This window comes from Falco biarmicus, chromosome W (genome assembly GCF_023638135.1).
Source record: "Falco biarmicus isolate bFalBia1 chromosome W, bFalBia1.pri, whole genome shotgun sequence".
Classification (NCBI taxonomy): domain Eukaryota; kingdom Metazoa; phylum Chordata; class Aves; order Falconiformes; family Falconidae; genus Falco; species Falco biarmicus.
Genome location: NC_079310.1, coordinates 11,075,725 through 11,095,781, shown reverse-complemented (window position 1 = coordinate 11,095,781; position 20,057 = coordinate 11,075,725). Strand labels below are relative to the sequence as shown.

The 20,057-nt window shown below is 45.1% G+C and overlaps 1 protein-coding gene across 2 annotated transcripts in view; it reads left to right on the top strand.

The window, feature by feature from the left end:
- The first annotated feature begins 13,497 nt into the window (after nucleotides 1-13,497).
- Nucleotides 13,498-20,057, top strand: part of ARK2N (arkadia (RNF111) N-terminal like PKA signaling regulator 2N) — a 56,214-nt gene continuing 49,654 nt past the window's right edge. For both annotated transcript variants that reach the window (XR_008819226.1, XM_056323246.1), the window contains exon 1: nucleotides 13,498-13,645. The gene's annotated coding sequence lies outside the window, so the exon portion shown is untranslated. The remainder of the gene's footprint in view (nucleotides 13,646-20,057) is intronic.

Below are 20,057 nucleotides of genomic sequence, written 5' to 3'. Positions count from 1 at the left end.
GCTCATATTCTACTTGCTATAATTAATAAAAATTTTAATTGGATTATGATCTATTGTGGTCTCAATTTATAACAGAGCTATTAGGTAGCATTACGCCCGTTAAATACGTTAACGTGACTACAACAGGAATGCCAGAATGCGAGGTCACGGTACCACCACTTCAACCTGTAAATGGCACTGGAGTAATTTGGTTTGGTGAACCATGGCGACTGTGGCTAGCACGACAAGGTGAATGGGAGTTTGATACAAGGTTTCAAAATTTAACCGGTTCACCTAATTGGGGTGAACTGAAAGCTGGAGGCTTACATGTAAATGTATCAGGGGGCTATCAGTTGCCACCGGGAGTCTTTTTGATATGTGGAGATAGAGCATGGTCAGGGATTCCTTTGAATCCTGTCGGTGGACCATGTTATTTAGGGTGTTTAACTTTGTTTGCTCCACGTATGAAAGACTTATTGAAAATGACTCCACAATTTCATAGATCACGGAGGGCACTGCGCACCTTTGATGAAACATGTAATGACCGAGTTGATCTGCAGTCTGTAACAACAAATGTCTTAGCCTCCATATTTATGCCAGGAGCAATGACTGCATTAAACGCTAAGAATATACAAAGGTTAGCGTGTTGGGGAGAGAAGCAATTTAATATTGCATTGCAGATTTTAAGTTCGTTATCGCTTGACGTAGACAGTGTTAGGCATGCTACATTACAAAATAGAGCTGCAGTAGATTTTTTGTTATTAGCACATGGACACGGTTGTGAGGATTTTGAAGGGATGTGTTGTGTGAACCTTTCCGATCATTCCATATCTATGCACAAGAAGTTGTCACAACTGCAGGGAAACATGAAGCATATTCTTGCTGATGATAATCCCTTTGATGAATGGTTGAGAGGATTGGGCATAACAGGTTGGTTAAAGACATTATTGACAGAAGGAATACGCTTTGTTATAATCATTATTGTAATACTTTTAGTTTTTAGCTGTGTTTTTTCTTGTTTAAAGAGAGTAGTTTTTAACATAACCAATCAGGCCTGACTTGTGCAAAAGGAAAAAGGGGGGATTGTAGAAGAATGGCTGCAGAAGCGTGGCTTTAGAATCTCTGAAGATCTGCACAATCCAGGCCTGGTATTAGAATAGGCCTGTAATCAGAATTGTGCTGAAGTTGCTGTGCTGAAGTTAACAAGAAAGGTAGCCTTGAGCTATTCTTGAATCCTGAGACCAAGTAATTATGTTGTGCCAACAGGCCGTGGCTGTAACAAGCTACAGCTGCTGGGAAAGCAGGTGCAGGGCCAAGAAAGATAGGGAGCAGTATGGGAATATAGGGAGTAACAAACTACAAGGCTGAAGCACAGCAACACAATTAGCTACATGGATAGAATGCTTATTTTAGTCATGATAATTAGGGGTGTGAGAACCGCGCGTGTTTAGAGACTACTAACCAATTATATTTCTGCTTTACGAATATGCATGTGTATCGGTTCTATATAAGTAGTGTTAGAAACTAATAAAGTGGAGCAAGATGCATAACTCATATTGAGCGTCTTCTTGACTCTGGTGAACCCTTCTTCCAACATCTTCTGACCTTTTCAGTGGTAGAAATTGTGCTTTGCAAGGCTCATGCCTGTACATTGTGGTAACTCTTTCCCTCCTGCTAGCCTGTAGAGACTGTTCCCAATGGTCAGGGTTTGGGCAGTTTTATCCCATGCTGGGTTAATGCAGTTTTTATCAGCTGCCCAAATAGCCATTAACATTTCTTGGATCGTTACTGTGTCTGTAGCAAACAGGTCATATGAATAAAAAGATAAAATTTTATCACCTGGTGATAAGCAGGTGTTCAGAGAAATGTGTGGGATTAAAAGGGAAATGTTTTTCTAAACTATAGAAGGTGTTTGAAGAAGAGACAAAGGAAGTTGTCTCCCTTTTTTCTGCCCATGCTTCAACTGATGTAGTAGGAGTTACTCTTCAGGAATGCAGAGCTTGCAGTGCTTTACATTTTTCACACCTATCAGCTGTTCTGTGTCATTTCATTTGAGCGTTTACTTTTTTTTCCCTTCGCTGGCAGGTTACTGTATGGCTAAAGAAAATATATGGGAGTGAGCCTATTCCACAATACAAAGTGAATGAAAGGACAGTCAATATCTTGTACAAGCTTGTAGAATACAATGAAGCCAGAGACAGGGATGTTTCTTTGCTGATAGAGGACATGAAGCAGAAGGCTGCAGAATATGAAGCTGAAGGTGAGTTCAAAGCTCCAGTTCTCAGTTCAAAGTCAGTGTTTCTTAATGACCCTCAAGATTGTCTTTGTTAAAATCTTAAACATACCTATATATACACACACGTATATAATTGGAACGAACTCGGCTTTTGTTCTGGTACAGCTTTTACTACAATACATCCTATGCCTTCCTGTCAGCAAAGTTTACAGAGACATAAGGTTGGTCAAGAGCAATTTTGTAAGCCCTCTTGAGCAGGCTGTAAATACAGACGGCACGGTTTATTGATGGCAGAGTGAATGCAAATCTTTTCGTGTCATCAGGGTGTAAGGGAATCGTGAAGAAACCGTCTTTCAAGTCTATCACGACAATTTTGCCATTTCTGAGGGATCATTGTAGGAGTTGGAAGACCAGGTTGCAATGCTCCCATCACTAACATCTGATCATTAACCTTCCTTAAGTCATGTAAGTGTCGCCATTTCCCAGTTTTCTTTGGTATCACAAAAATAGGAGTATTCCAAGGACTTGTAGAAGGTCAAATATGACCTATTTTCAGTTGTTCCTGCACCAATTCCTCAGCAATGCGCAGCCATTCTTCTGTTATCGGCCACTGGTCTACCCAAATTGGCTTTTCTGTTAGCCATGTAATCTTCAGTATGGGTGGCTGCCGGTCAGTGGCCGTAGCACAAAATGCTGATCAGTTGTCATAACTAGTCCCAATTGTGACAAAACATCCCGTCCAGTCAACCCAGATAATGTGTGTGGGAGTTGCACTACGTATGGCCGAACTACAATAGCCTGGCCATCTTCGAACTGCAATGTAATCAAGTCTTTACTCTGTTTTGGGACTTTTGCACCTCCTACTCCTACCACCTGGGTGATTGGAGATTGCAGTTCCCAATTCTGGGGCCATAGATGTTGATTAATGATGGTGACATCTGCCCCGGAGTCTAATAGAGGTTCCAGAGTAATTTGCTGACTGCCTTACTTCAATTGAATCTTCTGATATGGTCTTTGATTAAGATCTAATGTGAAACACACCTCATGTTCGGTAGATCCAAAACCGTCTTCTCCTCCCATCTTAGATGGCTGGCCTTGTTGTCTGAGTTGCTCATAAGATTGTCGATGCGCAACAAGGCTTTCATAGGGAAGTATTTGAGCAATTTTACTTCCTTTTGGAATAGTAACAGGTGGTTGTAAGGCATAGGCCATAACTTGCACGTGTCCCATAAAAACTGCATCAATTATCCCAGGTAAAACAATTCCTCCTTGCCTTCCTATTGAAGATCTCCCCAATAAAAGTCCTCCAAATGGAGAATTCACGTTACACAAAGGTCCTTTTACTTCAGTTGGAATTAAAGTCACTTCTTTATTATTCAAAGTTACTTCTACTGTGGTTGCCACGTCCACCCTGAGGCTCCCCTGGGTGGGTGGGACGCGCTGGTATAAGAAACCACATTTCTCATCTGCATTGTTGGGGCCTGTACTTGTGTCTTCGCGCGTAGACCCGTCGCGCTGCGCTGCATGTTTCCCGACCTGTTATATTTACAAACAGCAGTAGCATGTGTACCTAAGTTACATTTGTGAGCCCAAACAGTCTTTGAACAAGTACGCCTCATGTGCCCAGATTCACCACATCGATAACAAATACCAAATCCTGATTTACCATCGTTCCCTTTTCGATGTCCACCTATATGATTTGTTAAGGCTGCTGCGATTATATGCCCTTGCTCCCTCAACGCAGCAGTAAAGGCAGCCGCTTGGTTATTTTGTTCGGCTCGAGTAGCTCTAATCAACATTTCATCTACGGGACTTCCTTGGGGTAGTGTTGCTAAGATCGCCCTTGTTCTTGGGTTAGCCCCTTCAAAAGCGAGGGTGCAGAACAAATGTTCCTGCAGGTCCACAGGTAAATCAGAATTGTCCTTTAATGCTGCAGACAAACGGTCTACAAATTGTCCATAGGACTCCGTTGTCCCTTGACGAACAGTGGTATAAGAAGCAGGTTTCTTCTTGTCTGGCACAGACAAAAGGGCTCAATGTGCTAAAGTTTGAGCAAGTTGATGCATTTGTATGGGATACTGCAATTGAACCTGCGTAGTAAAGTCCCTGCCCAGTTAACATATCTGCCCATAGACCATAAAGCGGATCTCCTATATCTGGATCTTGATGTCTATTTGCTTCCTCTACAGCTAGTCTCTTCCACTCCCTCTCAAACATTAAATATTGAGAAGGAGTCAAAAATAGGGAAGCAAGTCCCACACAATCAGCAGGTGAAAGAATGTCTGCTGTGAAAATAAACTGTATGATCTGTTGTGCAGCCTCTGAACGCAGGCCATGAGTAGTAACCGTTTGCTTTGCTTGTTGCAATATTTTCCAATCATGCGGCTCCCATTGTGCACCAAGGCTATTAATCAGTACTGGACAAGCTAATGAGCTGGTCACCTGCCAATCACCCTCCAAAATAGCAACACGAATAACACCAGACCAACACTGTAGAATTGGATCTTTTCTCGAGTTCTGCATCGGAGGGGTAGTTGGGCTAACTGGAGGAACTACAGGTATTGAAGTAGTAGGCAGGTTCATTTCAACTTGCTTTTCCAGATTTGTTAATTTATCTATTACCTCCTGTAAGGATTTCTCTGTATTGTTATCACAAAGCTTCTCCCCGCCTTCCTCCTCAAATTCGTCCAATGATGTTTCAGGAAGAGGAGGATACGACATTGGATGGCCCTTTTGTGCCCCCCCCCCCGATTTGACCTACGAGCTGTCGCCACCCTCCGTTTTGGTCTTGCTCCACCCACAGCTCCAATTGGTGCAGCATGACTCGCTGCTCCTCCTTCCTGGGGAGGCTCAACAGCCTCTTCTGGTTTCGGCTCAGTTACAACAGACCCCCGAGGAGTAACTTCCGGTTTGTCCGCTGTCTTATCTAAAAACTCCTGCACTGTTGAACACGCAGAGGCTGACATACCCTTCATAGGACGAGTATGCCCAACGCCAAAAAATGTAGCCAAGAGAGAAGGCTTAGGTGAATCACCCTTCTGCTCTATTGGCTTTTCTACCACATCTCCTCCCAACTCTTCTATAGCAGCTGCCGCTACTTTTTTTTCTGCCTTCATAGTTTCCAGAGTGTTAATTATAGACTGCCATGTAGCTCCTAACGCTTTAGCTTCTTTTCCTTCTTTACCTCCCTCGATCGTAGTATCCCAGAGGCAATTTCCCACTTATCTCCATTCCGTAATACTAAAAACAATAACGCGGGCTCGGGAATCTTATCCATTTTTCGTGCCCAGCAAACTAAAGCCTCCACTTCTGTTTCTTTAGTGCTCTCCCCTCTCTTAAAGAGGATATTAGTTAAAAGTTTAATTGCTGTATCTAATTCCATCGCGGTCTTCCTGAGAGCTCCCCCCTCTCACAGAAAGGATATCAGCAGAGAGCCCTGCCACATTCATTGCGGTCTTCGTTAGTGCCCTCCCCTCTCTCAGAGAGGAAATCAGCGGAGAGCCCTGCCGCGTTTTATTCATCGCAGTCTTACCTCCGGTGGAGGTGCGATCTGCAGCTCTGCACCGAACTCTGGACTCCGCTTTTCGCCTTCCAGATTCCGCCCGCCTCCGACCTCCAGCTCCCTAATCGGACAACTTCCCTTCGGGTCCGATGCACGGAGACTTCCGCATTTAAGAAAACAGCATTTAAACTAAACCGCATTGAAGCGAACCGTATTTAAGTGAATAAATGGGTCCCTGTTCGGGCGCCAGACGAAGAGGGTCCCCCGTGGAGAGTCAGCCAAGTCACGACAATCACACCAATATGGCTACATGCCGTGCTCACTTTATTAAACAAACAGGTCATATTTATAACTTAAACCAACCGCTCACACGACTTTACACACAGGTGATTGGATAAAAGTTTCTGTTCATGCGGGCGTCCATGTCGCTGATTGGTGAGCATGCTGCAGGCGCCTGATCAGAGTGTGCCGATGAGAGTGTGCTGATTCCGTGGTTCCCAGGACTTGCTCTGCACCTGGCTTCTTGTTTGTGCATAGCTTGTCTTCTTTCTCCCACTGCTTGTTCCAAGGACAATTTGAAGTTGCTCTGCAGTTTCAACTAACAGGCCTGGGTTGTCCAACCCGGACAATGGTAACATATGTCCTCGGTCCTTTAAAAATCCCTCTACAGGTGGCAGCACCTGAAAACATCAAGCAGGGACTAGGGCCTGTTAGTACCATGCAGCATGCAGACAAATAGCAGTTGTGCTCTAGATGGCAATTTGTAGCTACGTCTGTTTGCAATTAAGAGTTACAAAAGATTATGGTCATATTTTAGCGTGGTGTGCCTTTCCCCAGGAGCTGTTACATCATTGCAGAAATGGATTTCAGTGGTCCACAGGAAAAGAGATTCTTTTTTTTGCTTCATGTTCCCCCCCCTTGAAGCAATAGGATTATGAGATCTGTGATTCTGCTTAGGGAGTAGCTGTGATTTCTAAAAGCTGCAAGCTCAGGATGATACTGACATTGGTAAAGTCCACAGCCTCCTCACCTTGTGACCTTCTTCACCATTTCTTCTGATGGGGAAGAATGGAAGGATGTTCAGACAGCCATGCTCATGACAATCTTCAGCCTCATCTTCCATACAGAATCACAGAACGGTCAGGGTTGGAAGAGCCCTCTGGAGATCATCTAGTCCATCCCCCTTCTAAGGCAGGTTCTCCTAGAGCAGGTTGCACAGTTGCGTCCAGGTGGGGTTTGGGTGTCTCCATAGAAGGAGACTCCACAGCCTCTCTGGGCAGCCTGTTCCAGGTTCCAGCTCTGCTGCCCTCAAAGTAAAAAAGTTCTTGTATTAGAAGGAACTTCATGTGTTTCAGTTTGTACCTGTTGCTTCTTATCCTGTCGCTGGGCACCACTGAACAGAGCTCGGCCCTGTCCTCTTGGCACTTGCCCTTAAGATATTTGTACATATTGATGAGATCCCCTCTCAGTCTTCTGCTCTCCAGAATAAACAGTCCCAGATCCCTCAGCCTTTCCTCATCAGGGAGATGCCCCAGTCCCCTCATCTTGGTAGCCTCTATTGGCCCCTCTCCAGTAGTTCCCCGTCTCTCTTGAACTGGGGAGCTCAGAGGAAGGAGCCCGTATGCAAGAGGGAGTTGCTGTTTAGTTTCTAGTTTTTAAATCAAGACTCTAGGAAAGGGTTAGTTGCCTTAGTTTCATGGTTTTTTTATCTTCAGTTCCTTCTGGGCTAGAAATCAAGATGGCAAAAGTGAGTAGACAAGCCATCTTTGGTACATGTGGGCTGAACTGGCTAAGGGGAAAATACCACAGAGGTAACAGATGTGAAATCTGGAAGAGGTGTAGTAGTGCAAGGATGACTACAGGTAGAGCTACTGCTTACCACAAAAAGCACGGAAAGAAGGCAAGGGAGTGATCTTTGAATCTGGAAGGGGCAAGAGCATAACCTGATCTTTCCTGTTGTAGAAAGGGGAGAGAAGTCATGATCTTGGAAGGCGTCAGAACATAGCTGGGTAGACATCAGAGAATGATTTAACAAAGCCATTGTAAGGCACTGGAGGTCATAGCCTGACAATTAAGGAATCTTAATCACTAAAGGCTTTTAAGAGCAGATCAAAAATGCTTTGCTTAAGTGTTTATAATGCAAGGGAGTGGTGATCATGCTTTGGAATAGAAGGATGGATTAGATGCGGTGCTTGAGGATGCTACCAGCCCTGCTTTTCAATGAGAGCCTCAAGACTCAGCTAACATTAGCTGAAGGCTTTCTATTGCACACATGTAACCGTGACTCAAGGCTTGGGAGGATTTCCCAGGACTATGGCACTCCCTTAGCACTGCTTCACCACATAATGCTGCACCAGTTGTGAAACCTGGAGGTTGTTCTCCTGTGCCTGCAGGGCAGCTGCACCACTTCCTAGCAGCTGCTATTTCACAGTGTGTGCTGTGTTCCATTCATGGGCAAAGAGCCTGAATATCCACAGCGGCAGCACCAGGCTCTGACTGAAGAGCTGTCCAAAGATAGCCACACATTGCTTCCTAGCTTTGGAAACATAAGGAGAAAAAAATAGCCAGCAGCTGCATTCAAGCTGTGTGCCACAGCTGAGCTATCTGCAGCACATGCAACATAAATCAGCAGCTGGTTGTCAGATCCAGCAGTTCAGTTTTTGATGGAAATGGGGAAAGTCAAGTAAATGAAATTTATGCAGCCAGCAGACTGTCAGTAAGATTTCTCTGCTCTCCAGTTACACGTTTGCACAAGCAGAGTGCCTTGCAGGGCAAGAAGAGGTGTCCTTCTGTGCTGTTGGTGTTTTGGGGTGGCACAGCTTTTCTGTGGTGAAGGGATGCCAGCACAGGAACACCTCACAGAGGTCCTGCTGAGACAGCAGCATGCTAACCCGAGTGCTCAGTTGAGAAAATGTTTGCTGTTGGGCTTCACCCCCTGCCCTGGCAGCTGCTGAGTTTCCATGGAGGTCACAGCAGGAGGTGAGGAGCTGTGGCAGCCTGGAGGGAGGCTGCCAGCTGGACCCCTCGGCTGTTGTATATTATGAAATAATCACCCAACTGAGAATGGCTCAAATGCCTGGAGAGGCCTTTGCTGCTTCAGCCTCACTTCAGATTACATCAGCTGCTCAGCTCTGAACTCCCAGCCTGATTTTTGGAGGCACCAGTCAATTAACACCTGCAAGCTGAGAGCAGTTGTGCTCACTGGGAGCTTCATGTGGGGCTCTCACAGCTCCGGGGCCAGAGCTGGAGCCAGGCTGAGCTGCAGACCCCTCAGTTTTACAGACAAAATGCAAAAGATGTGTGCACTTGATCAATGTGCACTCAATTCCTCCTCCTGGAAAATGCAAGGATCCAAATCCACCTGGGAAAAAAAAAAAAGAATTAAAATTATGCACTAGACCTGAAAACCAGTGGTCAGCCTCAAGTGTAAACTTGTGTATATTTTACTGCAAAGTGACATACTGTTCTTATCAGGCCAATATGCAAAATAATCATTGCTTTAGAAAAAAAAATATGGAAATTCATCCGCAAACTATCTAAGTGATAATGATTTATTTAAAAGAAAACATTTAGGTACTAAAACCAGAATAATAAAAATAAAATGCTAGAGAAATGCAAAATGTACAAGGTAAATTTATGGCTACTGAGCTGAAATATGTACCTATTTACTCAAAATGCATTGAATCAAAAGATGTGGATGGAATCTCTTTTGGCTATACATTTTTGGCTAGTACTATAGAAATACTCTGTTGCAAACATTTCATTGTGGTTGCTTTTCAATCTTCCTTAGACTGAAATTATTCAGAATTTTTTTTTTCATTCCTATCAATCCTTTAGTAGATACATAATAATAATATGGTACTTTGTAATTAAATACAGTTTTTAAAAATAGCTTCAAGATTTATTTTAAAAGGAAGTTGGTAGCATTTTGTAACATCTCCAGTAAAACACTCAAGACGTTCTTTGATACTCAATTCTGTTTTAGGTACTTCCAAGCAAAAACTGTGATGTGCTAAATTATAAGCGTTCTTAAGATTTTTTTAATTACACCTAGTACTGAATAGGTCTTGCAGGTCTGGGAAAAAATTTGTATTTCTGAGCTATTCTTTGAATTTTTAAATTACAGGGTCATCTGTGAAACAATAGCAGTCCTGCTCTGTGCAGCCTTGCATGCTGCAGGAAATACTTCACTTTGTCTCTGAGTATGCAGTTGCTGTTAGTAACTTCAAGCAGCTTTAGAAACATTTTTCATTTTCTTATATGTTCACTTCATTAAAAAAAATTCAGTACTAGGCTGGATAGATTTCTGCTTCTCCAATTGAGAAATATTACTTCTCTAAAAAAACCCCAAACAACCCACAAGCAAGTAAGCAGAGGCTTTACCAATAAGCATGTGTTTGAAGTAAAACTTGCAGTTCCTTCTTTCTTCGCTGGGTACCACCTATATGGGAGGATACAGCACTACCTCCATCTGCCTTGAAATCATTCAGCATTACACCATCCTTCCTGAAGCATGTAATCTCCAGTTAAAAAACAAACAAACAAACAAACACCAACCAACAACTCCAAAAACTACAACCAAATCTAATAAATGCTTGCCCTAGCCCCTTGCTAAATATGCCTTTAATGCTAATTAAGTAGCACAGCACAGGTGATTAATTGGCCAAGATTGGCTGGTAAAACCCAGCAGCAAGGAAAGGTTTTATCTCTTTTCCTTCCCCAGGAGATGTGGGTGGTAACTTGGGGATGGGTGAACTTCTCAGTGTCCTGGGCACTTTTCCTGTGGTCCCCATCTGGCCACCGCAGGTGGCTGCAGAGGAGCCTGGGTGACTTTGCGAAGGAGCAGGAGCGCAGCGAGGGGATGGCTTGGCTGTGTTTCAGTGGTGCATTTGTGATTTCAGATGCTTGGCAGCCTGCAGCCCAGCTTGGAAAATGGGCGTTGTTTAAATGTTACTCGGAAGGTGAAGTTTCTATATATTCCCTCTGCAGAGGATGCTTAGTAATGTGCCTATGGATGCTGCCGTCAGATGCATGAGGATGGGCTCTTGAAAAGTCATTCTCCTAGTCTGGAGCTGGAGGGAACCTTTTGGCCTGGGGCTGAGGAAGGGATGGGAGCCTGGCCAGAGGAGCTGCGCTCCCCCTGTCAAAAGCTGGGTGAGGGAAGCCAGCCTGGAAGGCCTGATGAGCCAAAGTCCTCTCACAACCAGCTTTTACTTTGACGTGGGAGTGTGGCTCGCCATTGCTCCTGCAGTCTGCTCCAGCACTGAGCTAATTTCCTCCCATTGTCTTTGGGGAAGCACAAGTGCCCAGAGGGGAGGTGGCAGTGGTGGTGATGGTCCCCTGGAAGCTGAGGCATAGGGCTGCACCATCGGGCCCCTCCACAGCTGAAGGAACCTCTGCTGCTCCCTTCCCAGGTGATCCTTTCTAGAGATGTTCCACCGAGACTCCCGTTTCTCAACTGCATTTCTTCATGGTAGAGGAGTTCCTACCGCTTCCTCGTGGAGGTAACATACTGAAATCATTGCACTCTTGGTAGAGGTGGTCAAAGAACAATAAAACAAAGCCAGAGGAGACTAGAAGAGGTGCTGGGCTGTACACCCTAAATTCCTAGAGCCAGCACCACCTCCTGCTTTTCCTCTTCCCTTCCTAATCTTTCATCCCATCTCCCTGAAAACTCAGAGTAAATAGCCTGGTATTTCTCCTAATCTGGCATTTAAAATCTTAGACAATAAAGCTTTTACCACTTCCCTTAGGGAGACAATTTTCCAGGCTGTCCTGCATTCAAAAGCTTTCCACCCTGATTCTCAGCTTAAACATGCCCTTCCTTCATTTCACCTCATTAAAATCATTAAAGTATCACCAGTCTTCTCCCTTCATACCACTTACTTCATTCAAATATTTACAGATCCCTAATGTCTCCCTGCTTAGTTTACTAATTCCATGGTACCTATGATAGTCCGTAATTCTTTTTTTTTTTTTTTTTTTTGTAATGCCTCCAGCCTGCCGATTCCTTCAGTTGTGGCTCTTTGAGCTCCTTTCCATTTATCACTCTTCTTGCAAATGCGAGGCAGATGCTCACTGCCCTCGCCTGTGTCATGCTTTTCTGTACGCTGTCCAAAACTACATTGCCTGTGCCTCACTGCTGTGTCCTAACGCCTGTGCAACAGTGTGCCGTCCTCCGGGTGTCTTTCAGGAGTCATGCCTCCAAAGCAGATCCTTCCCTGTAAATACAGATTCCAGATTTTTTTCCCAGAAGTAGCCAGCCAGGTTGTGGAGGTTGATTTTAGTTGGTGGCAGGGCATGGCTAGAGCTGCGTAGGAAATCAGAGCATCCTACAGATTAGAGCCCACAGCAGCCCCATGCAGAGGAGGTTTTATCCTTTCCTGAGTGTGGATTTTGTTAACACCCTACTTGTTCCTTCTTATGCTGACACCGTCGATATTGAATGCACCGATGAGGCTGGTGCTCTTGCAAAGGAAGTTTTTTACCTGTTTGGTGAGAAGCATCTTGCAAAGTAGTTCTAAAAGGGAATTGTGAATTCCTGAATACGTATCTCTGCTTCTACCTGAATCTCTCTCTTATCCTTATTTCTCCTCAATGTGGTACATTCTTCTGAGGTGGTATGTGATGTCTTTGTTTCTCAAGTCCATGTACTTGATTTGGGTGGTGGTGCGGGTAGATGCATACACACAATTCTATACCATCAACCCTAAAACTGATTCTGTGCCGTAAGCAGTGGCTGTGGAGGAGTGGGATCCTCCAGGAGTGCCTCTGCTGCACGCTGCATGTTTGACACGAATTTCCCAGGCGTTTGTAGGCCCCCATTGGGATTCAGGGACTATGCTGAAATGATTGCTGCCACATGTTTTCAAACTGCAGAGCACCGCCTACAATGTATTGTGCAGTTGTGCAGCATATATACCCCAGGGCTGCAAAGCTGAAGACTCTGATTAAGAAACATCAGAACGATGTTTAATGTACTCATTACAATGTTTCCCTAATTGCACACCATGCTTCCCCCACCCAGCCCCCAGGTCTCTGATCTCAGGGAGCGCAGGGGCAGGATCACCAGGATCCGGTTGGAGGGAGAACAAGTGCTGGCTGACAGGGCTGGTGAGAGGTGTTTGCTGGGCTCCCGCCGCCTTCACCTGCATCCCCCCTGGCTCGGCCCTCCTCATTGCCCAGCCCCTGCGCTGGGGGAAGACGTTTCGTTCTCCTCCTTTCCTTCTTCCTCCTCTGCTCTTTTCCTCTGGTGAGTCAGCTCCAGCCACCGTGCTTTGCACACTTGGGCTTCGTCGCCAGGGAAGCGCACCAGCGGTGTGCTGGCAGCCCGCAGCAGGCCCCCCTCCTGGCTAACCCACCGGCCATCGGCTGCCCCCGCTTTCCCCTGCGGTGGGCGACCGCAGTGCGACCAACCCTCGCCACGGCTGCCTGCCTCTCACGCGGGCGCAGCCCCTCACACCTCGGCCCAGGCACCTCGGCGGGGGCCCAGCCTCAGGCCGCGGCCCCTCAGGCGACGCCCACTGGGGCCGGGGGGGCTCTGCCTGTGTGTGTCAGGGAAGGCACACCGCGGGGAGGTGCGACAGTCAGTGGGCGGGTGCGAGCCCGAGCTCGCCGCTCCCTCAGGCGGGGGGAGAGCAGCGGGTCGGGTCGGGGCCTGGCGGGCGCGGTTCTGCGCCGCGCGGGGGCGCTGGCGGGCGGTAACCGCTCTGCGCGGCGCTCGGCTGCTCCGGCGGCGGCGGAGGGAGGAAGTGACGCCGCGCAGCGGAGTCCCGTGGCCTTCGGTGACATTCTCTCTGGCGGCGGGGGCGCGGAGCAGCGGCGGGGGGGCGGTGGCGAGGCTGAGACAAAGCTCCTTCCGGTTGCCTGTGCTCCAGCTCCTGCTCCTTGGGGGGGAGGGAGGCCAGGAGGGGCCCTGCGTTGCCCAGGTGAGTGGGGCCGAGGCTGGCCCGCTGCGGTAGGGCCGGCCCGGGCAGCCGCGGGGGCGGCGGGAGTGTTGCCGTTAGCCGCCGCTGTTCGCGGGAGGGAGGGGTACCGGCCTCACCGCCCTTCTACTGGTCGTGCTGGGAGCGGGCGGCCCGGTGCTGCCCCGGTGCGGGCGAGCCCGGCCCGGTGGGGGTCTGGTCTCACCAGGGCCGGTGTGTGTGTGTGGGCAGGCCTGCCTGCCCGCCCGCCCCCGGTGGCTGAGGGGAGCGTCGGGTGGCTGGTGGGTGGCTGAGCGCTGCCCGGCTCGGCGTGGCGGCAGTGACCTCTACCACGGCCAGACAAGGTGCTCGGCAGGCGGGAGCCGCCGTTGTGTGTCCCCCGTCCCGTCCGTCCCCGTACCCCCCCCCCCCCCCCCCCCCCCCGCCCGGGATCGGCGGAGGAATGCCTTGTTACAGCTCCTGGGGGCAACCTCGGACCCTTTTGGTGTTTTCTAACACTCCTGCAACGTGCTGTGGGATCGTATTTGCTGTTGGGAGAAAACCCCTTTGAAAAACGAGGCGTGTAACTCCTCCGGGTTTATGCTTCTCGAGGTTTTTTTGCCCGTTTACCTTGGATGATGTGCTAATACGTATTTGATGTCGAAAAAAAGTTCAAGTTGTTCGCTGCTTATCTAGCCTGAGTTCCCCTTGAGCTCCTAAAGGCTTGCAGATGTGGCTTTGAGCAGCACAGCCATCCGAGGAGAATATAAAATTGAACTGCGCTACTTGTTCTTTTTAAAAAGAAAAAAGGCAGCCTGAGCAGACTTGTAATGTTTTAACTATTTCCCCAATTCCTGTATTGTAACTTTCTTTGCACTGAGGTTATTGGACAACTACTAAGAGGCCACGTTTTGAAAGGCTTGCGTTGTGGATTTTTGTAGGTTTAGGTTGTGTGGCTGGTAGGGAGAGCTTCCACCCTTGTTAAGCAGCATCTGATTGTATTTATGTCTTAGTTTGTTAATAGTGGAACAAGGCAACTTGTCTTAAAGTTTGTAGGTACCTTTGTGAAACTATAACAGCACTTAGTAGAACAAGGTATTGGTTGTAACTAGTTATGCACTTTAAACCAGCACAAAGTACCCAACAGCACTTCAAAAGCTGAAAAAAAAAATATCTGATGTGTAGAGATGGTATGGTATAAGTCAATCCTGTTTCTTTTTTTTTTTTCTTGGGCAAGTAAGTTTAGCTTATAAAAAATGAATGAGCAGTAAATCTTGGAACCCTTTAGCATCTCTTTAAAAATGTAAAATTTCTCTTAATCCCCCCCCCAATTTTTATTTGGTTTTAAATCTTGTCTGGTACTTGCCAAGTATAAGACCAAATAATAGTTTTACTTATAGGCAAGTGCTGGCCTATTTCCAGTTTTCAAGCTAAAACTTTAAGAACAAACGGTAATAGCTCTCCCCTTAAAACAGCAAACAAATTTAAAATGTTTCTCTTAAAGTCTCTTATGTTGCTCAAGACCTTGAGGTGGAAAACTGGATATAGTGTGCCCTTTTGAGGTCTTCATCTTGTGGTTCTCCTGCCCTAGTTAACACCTGTAATTGCTGTTTCTGTGATATAAGAGCTGAAAGTTGGGCAGTTACAACAGTGCAGCTTCCCCTGTTGCCCTGGAGGAGGGAAATATCGCCTTTGGAGAGCAAATAGGTTTGTAACAAGCTCTAAGGAGGACAGCAGGTTGCTTGTCTCGTGTTTGCTAAACTCAAACACTCCCCACTCCCCCGTTATACATGTATGATACAAAAGCAGTGAGATGAAGTACAGAGGACTCGGCTGTTCAACAGCAATCATTTATAAGCATCATTTTCTGAGTATTTCTCACATCTAGTGATGTAGAGCAGTCTGGTGCTGGCAAAAGAAGCTCCAAAGGGGGTGGTTATGTATTTAAATTTGTGGTTGCTCATTCCAACTTGTTAATGTTTCCTCTTCACCTGTCTGGTCAGCATGAATAGAGCCTGTACAGTATAGCAATTTCTCCACAGATATGACTGACTTTCTGGAGTTCAGGCACACATTGATTACTCATTCAGGACTGAAAATGATGTGGCTCACTCACTGAGGTGTTGCCATTACACTGTTGCAGATGCATTACTGAATGTGCAGGGAGGTCAAGTAACATCCCTGTGGTCACGTGATGAGTCAGCTTTAGATTCAGAATGATCCAACCTAATATCCCTTTTTATTTAAGAAGGCATTTAGGGTTTTATATCAATTAGACCATGTAGTCTGTCTCTTGAATGCTCAGAAATTGATTGTAATAGCAGAATAGTGTACAGGCTTCAGCTGTATCACACCTTGCGATACTGGTCTCCAAGAAGACAGTTTTAAAGCTGTTAGGACTCAGTCTGACAGCTTTTTAATCATAAGCAGAACAGGTAAATGTAAGTATTTAAGACTCTGTCAAGCTAACATTTTTGTTTCAGTGTACATGGATTTGCCTTTATAGTGAGACTTCTGCAGCATCCTGCACAGAGCTTTTCTGCTCTGATGCTTCAGAATTTCCTGGAAATGAGCAGGAAGAGCCAGGCCATGACTGGATAACTGCTTGTCTTGCTAAGTTTCTGCTGTAGTGTCTTGCTTTGTTGTGCTTGGTCATCAGCCTTTCAAGACTTAGTTTAGAGAAGGCAGATTTCACTTCCATTCTTCCAAAACAGGTAGAGACTAAGTGACTCAGAGTAGCAGAGCTGGGAGTAGCTAAGATCCAGACTTCATAATACCAGTTGTCTATGGGATGGTGCAGTTATTTCAGCAATTTGTTTTCCATTAAGAATATTACATTTGCCTGATACCAGTTTGAGGTTAGTGCTGTATGCTCCAATAGCATTGTCAAACTTTCTGAAGTAAAAGAAACAACATGCTAGCCAGGTATGGTTAAGACAGTACTGTTCTCTTGTACCGTGGCTTTCTTGTTAGCTGGTAATCTCCTGACTCCTGCGCTTTTTTTTTTTCCTCCCAATTCTTGCTAGAGAAACAGTTCTAAATAATCTGGCAAAAGAAAAATTTTAGGGAAAAGGTTGGTAAAGAGTAGGTCAGGAAGCTGTCTGCTAGTTCCCTGTGCTTGTGGTTGGAAATACCATGTAAGATAGGGGGGAGGTTTAGAGGCTGGCTGCTAATGAAGTTGGATGAAATGCTGGTAGCCTCAGGCCTCATTGTGTTTAATAAGATGTCTTTTGGAAATGAAATTGTCATTGTGGGGAAAAATGGGCTTGCGGGTAGCAGTGCCCATGAGCTGCATTACCAATAAATACCATTTCAGTTGTCAGTAGCTATGGTTCCTCCAGAGCTTATATTTACCTTTTGATCTGCACTACACTGAATCTGTGAGGAGTTATAAAAATAAACATTTCATTGAGTATTGTTTTTTAAAGAGCCTTTAAGGTGAAGTTTTATTTTCCATGGTTCCAGTTACTCATATTAATAAGTCACTTTAAAAGCAATTCACAGGCTTTGGATCCACTCACTGTAATAAAGAAAATCCAGAAATTGTTGAATAATGTAAAACTAAGCTAGGGAAATTTAGTGAGTATCTTGCCAGAGTTAGCCAATTATTGAGGGCTTCTGAAGTTATAGAACTCACCCCAATTTAAAGTTAGTTTGATAACAGCCACTTGATCTCCCTTTTTTGTTTTACAAGATCAATATGTTTTTTCTGCTTTTTAACACCTGTAGTGCATTTCACTGTATGGAACTCGGCAAGGTACAGCAGTAATAAGACTGTGTTGAATTAACAGAATGGGATTGAATTAATGCTCCAGACTTGATGCTCTTTTTTTCTTCTATCTCCTCTTTTGCTGGGAAGTTGTATATATTGTTTGTCTCCTGTTGCTAACCATTAGCTTTATTCTTCAAAAAGCTCTGTCAGTTGAGCTTCTTTTTCTTAAATCAAGAACAGTAATGCAACAAATCATTTTGGATTAAATGGTGCTTTTATTTAAAAGGTGGTTTTTTTGGTGTGTTTTTTTGTTTAATTCCTGTCAGGACTTACTTGCATGGTACTGATGAATACTACCTTTTAATTTTCTTTTGTTCCTTTTATAGCTGGTAACTTGGTATCTTCTTACATGCTGTTACTTAATTTCTGTAGTCAAATATATGCAAAGTCTCCTGTACATTGTGAGAAAGAAATGTGTTTCCTGGTCTGTCTGTTATCCTCTGAAAGTAGAGGTCAAATTTCTTCACCTCTGCCAACTGGGAGTAAATACTGTAGGAAGTATCCGATAGTAAAGCCCATGTTAGAGGCATTATTCATAGCGCAGATATAACTGGCTTTTGACCCAGTCAGTTCTGGTTTTTGAAATACCCAAAGTAGCTTTTACTCATTTGCAGAACCAACCTGTGCTTACTTCATACTGTTTTTTTCTTCTGTTCTTTGTCAAAAGTTTATTCTAAATTAACCCTCTCCTGCACTGTTCTTTTTCCTTACCACCCTTCATTCTCCTTCCATAACAGACCATGTCACAGTCCCTCTAATTCTGCCAGTGCCCACAGATGTTTGTCTATGGCTGGTGGCATCCTACAAGGATTTAACTTTTGTTGCATTAGTTTCTTGGGAAAGCTCAACTAAGGATTTGTAAAGATACAGACTCAGAGGTTAGCTGCCTTGAGTTAACTGTGCTCTTGAGTATGGTTCAGTGGCATGGGTGAGCTTTCTTGATGAGAGGGTAGTGGGCTGTTTCCAGTGAAGCTGTACCTGCTGCTTACTGAGTCCTAATTAGGTTATGACAGACCAGTGTCACGAGTGCTTTCTTCTTTAAGAGCACTTTGGACATGTGAAGACTATGGTATTGATTGTTAGCAATCTGGTGGATGCAGAAATCAATTGGTACCTCTTATTACTGGTCTAAAAACCATCAAGGGTTTGGTGTCAAGAACAGCACAAGAGCAGCTAGTATCCTACTGCTAGTAAAATTTCCATAATGTGAATGTGATGTGGCTTTGCCTTTAGTGTATTGATACAGTTTTTCAGGAATATACCTACTGCAAATTCATGTTGCAATATTTAGATTTTATACTACTAGCTTAATAATTAAAGAAACAAATGAATAATTTTAGTGGGTTGTGTATGAGAAAATGACTTGATCAGGGTTTGGTTGGCTTACAGCTTCTTTCCAGCCTTTCTGTAGAATTTGGGGATATAGCCTGATCTCTTTTCTTCACTTGGCCAGACCATAAAATGGGCATGTTACTGACCTATGCTGGGAAGATACTGACCTAAAACCAACTCTTCAAATGCCTTGACAGCAGTACTGCATCTTTGCTCTATTTCCTGTAGGAAAGATGTGTAAAAAGATCTGATCATAAAATACTTACAGACTGTAGAGACACTTAATATCTCTTGACTCATCTTTGTTAAATGGCTGTCATAAACCTGTACCACTTGTGGTGGTACGCTCAGTGTACCAGGAGGTACTCCACTCAGTGACTTGAGCTCTTCGATAGCTGTAAGAGATGGGGAGATGCTGGTGAGTTGCTGCGTGGGCTACCGAAGTACCCTCAAGAACAGCCCAGGCGGTTGTGGCATCGGTTAGGTAGGCAGCACTGTTACTGGAAAGGAATGTTACACAGAACTTGACAAAACAGCTCTTATATCTGCTGAGAGTATCTCTCCTCCTGATTTCAAAGGTTGTGCAATTTTGGAGTGGTGTTTTGCAAGATCGGATGAGTCGTCCAATGCTCTCCCTTGCTTCAGGCCTGTTGCTGCTGTCTGTTGTGTAAGATGCTCGCCTTGCTGTTATTCTGGACCCTGACTCTCATCTCATTCAGCTTAGTAGCCTGATGGTAAGGTGCACAGCTTTCCTCTGGGAAGTTAATTACAAAAGGACTTGATGGGTGCTATCTGGCCAAGCCAGTAGGCACTTCTGCCTCTTTACAATGGCAGTGGGTTGCGGGGTGGACTTCAGGGCTCCTGGAACTGTGACCCCTGTCCCATGGCACACACTGCTGCTTCAAGATTTCCAAAACATGACAATAGCAAGGTATGTTTGTGCCTGTCCATGCTGGACTGGCTCTGATTTTTGCAGGTGACGGCACAAGCCCTTCTCAAATTAATACTGCAGTGCTGAGATAACTTTACTACTTCAAAGCTATGTTGCAGTTGTCCTGATCTGCCAGTTCTAGCTATTAGCGAGTAACACAATGATTGATTACTTTCAGGGTATTTCAGATAAATGGCCTTAATAGGAAGAAAATCAGTGCTCTGAAAATCATGATTAATTTGTTATGGTTATGCTCTAGCAATTTAAAGTGATGTGAGCATTACTTTATTGACCATGGTAGAACAACAGACCAATGCTGCTTGAGAAGAGGCTGTCTGTTTATATAGAATGGCATGAACCAGCAGAGGAAGCACAAAATAAAATTCCTTTGACTAACAGAA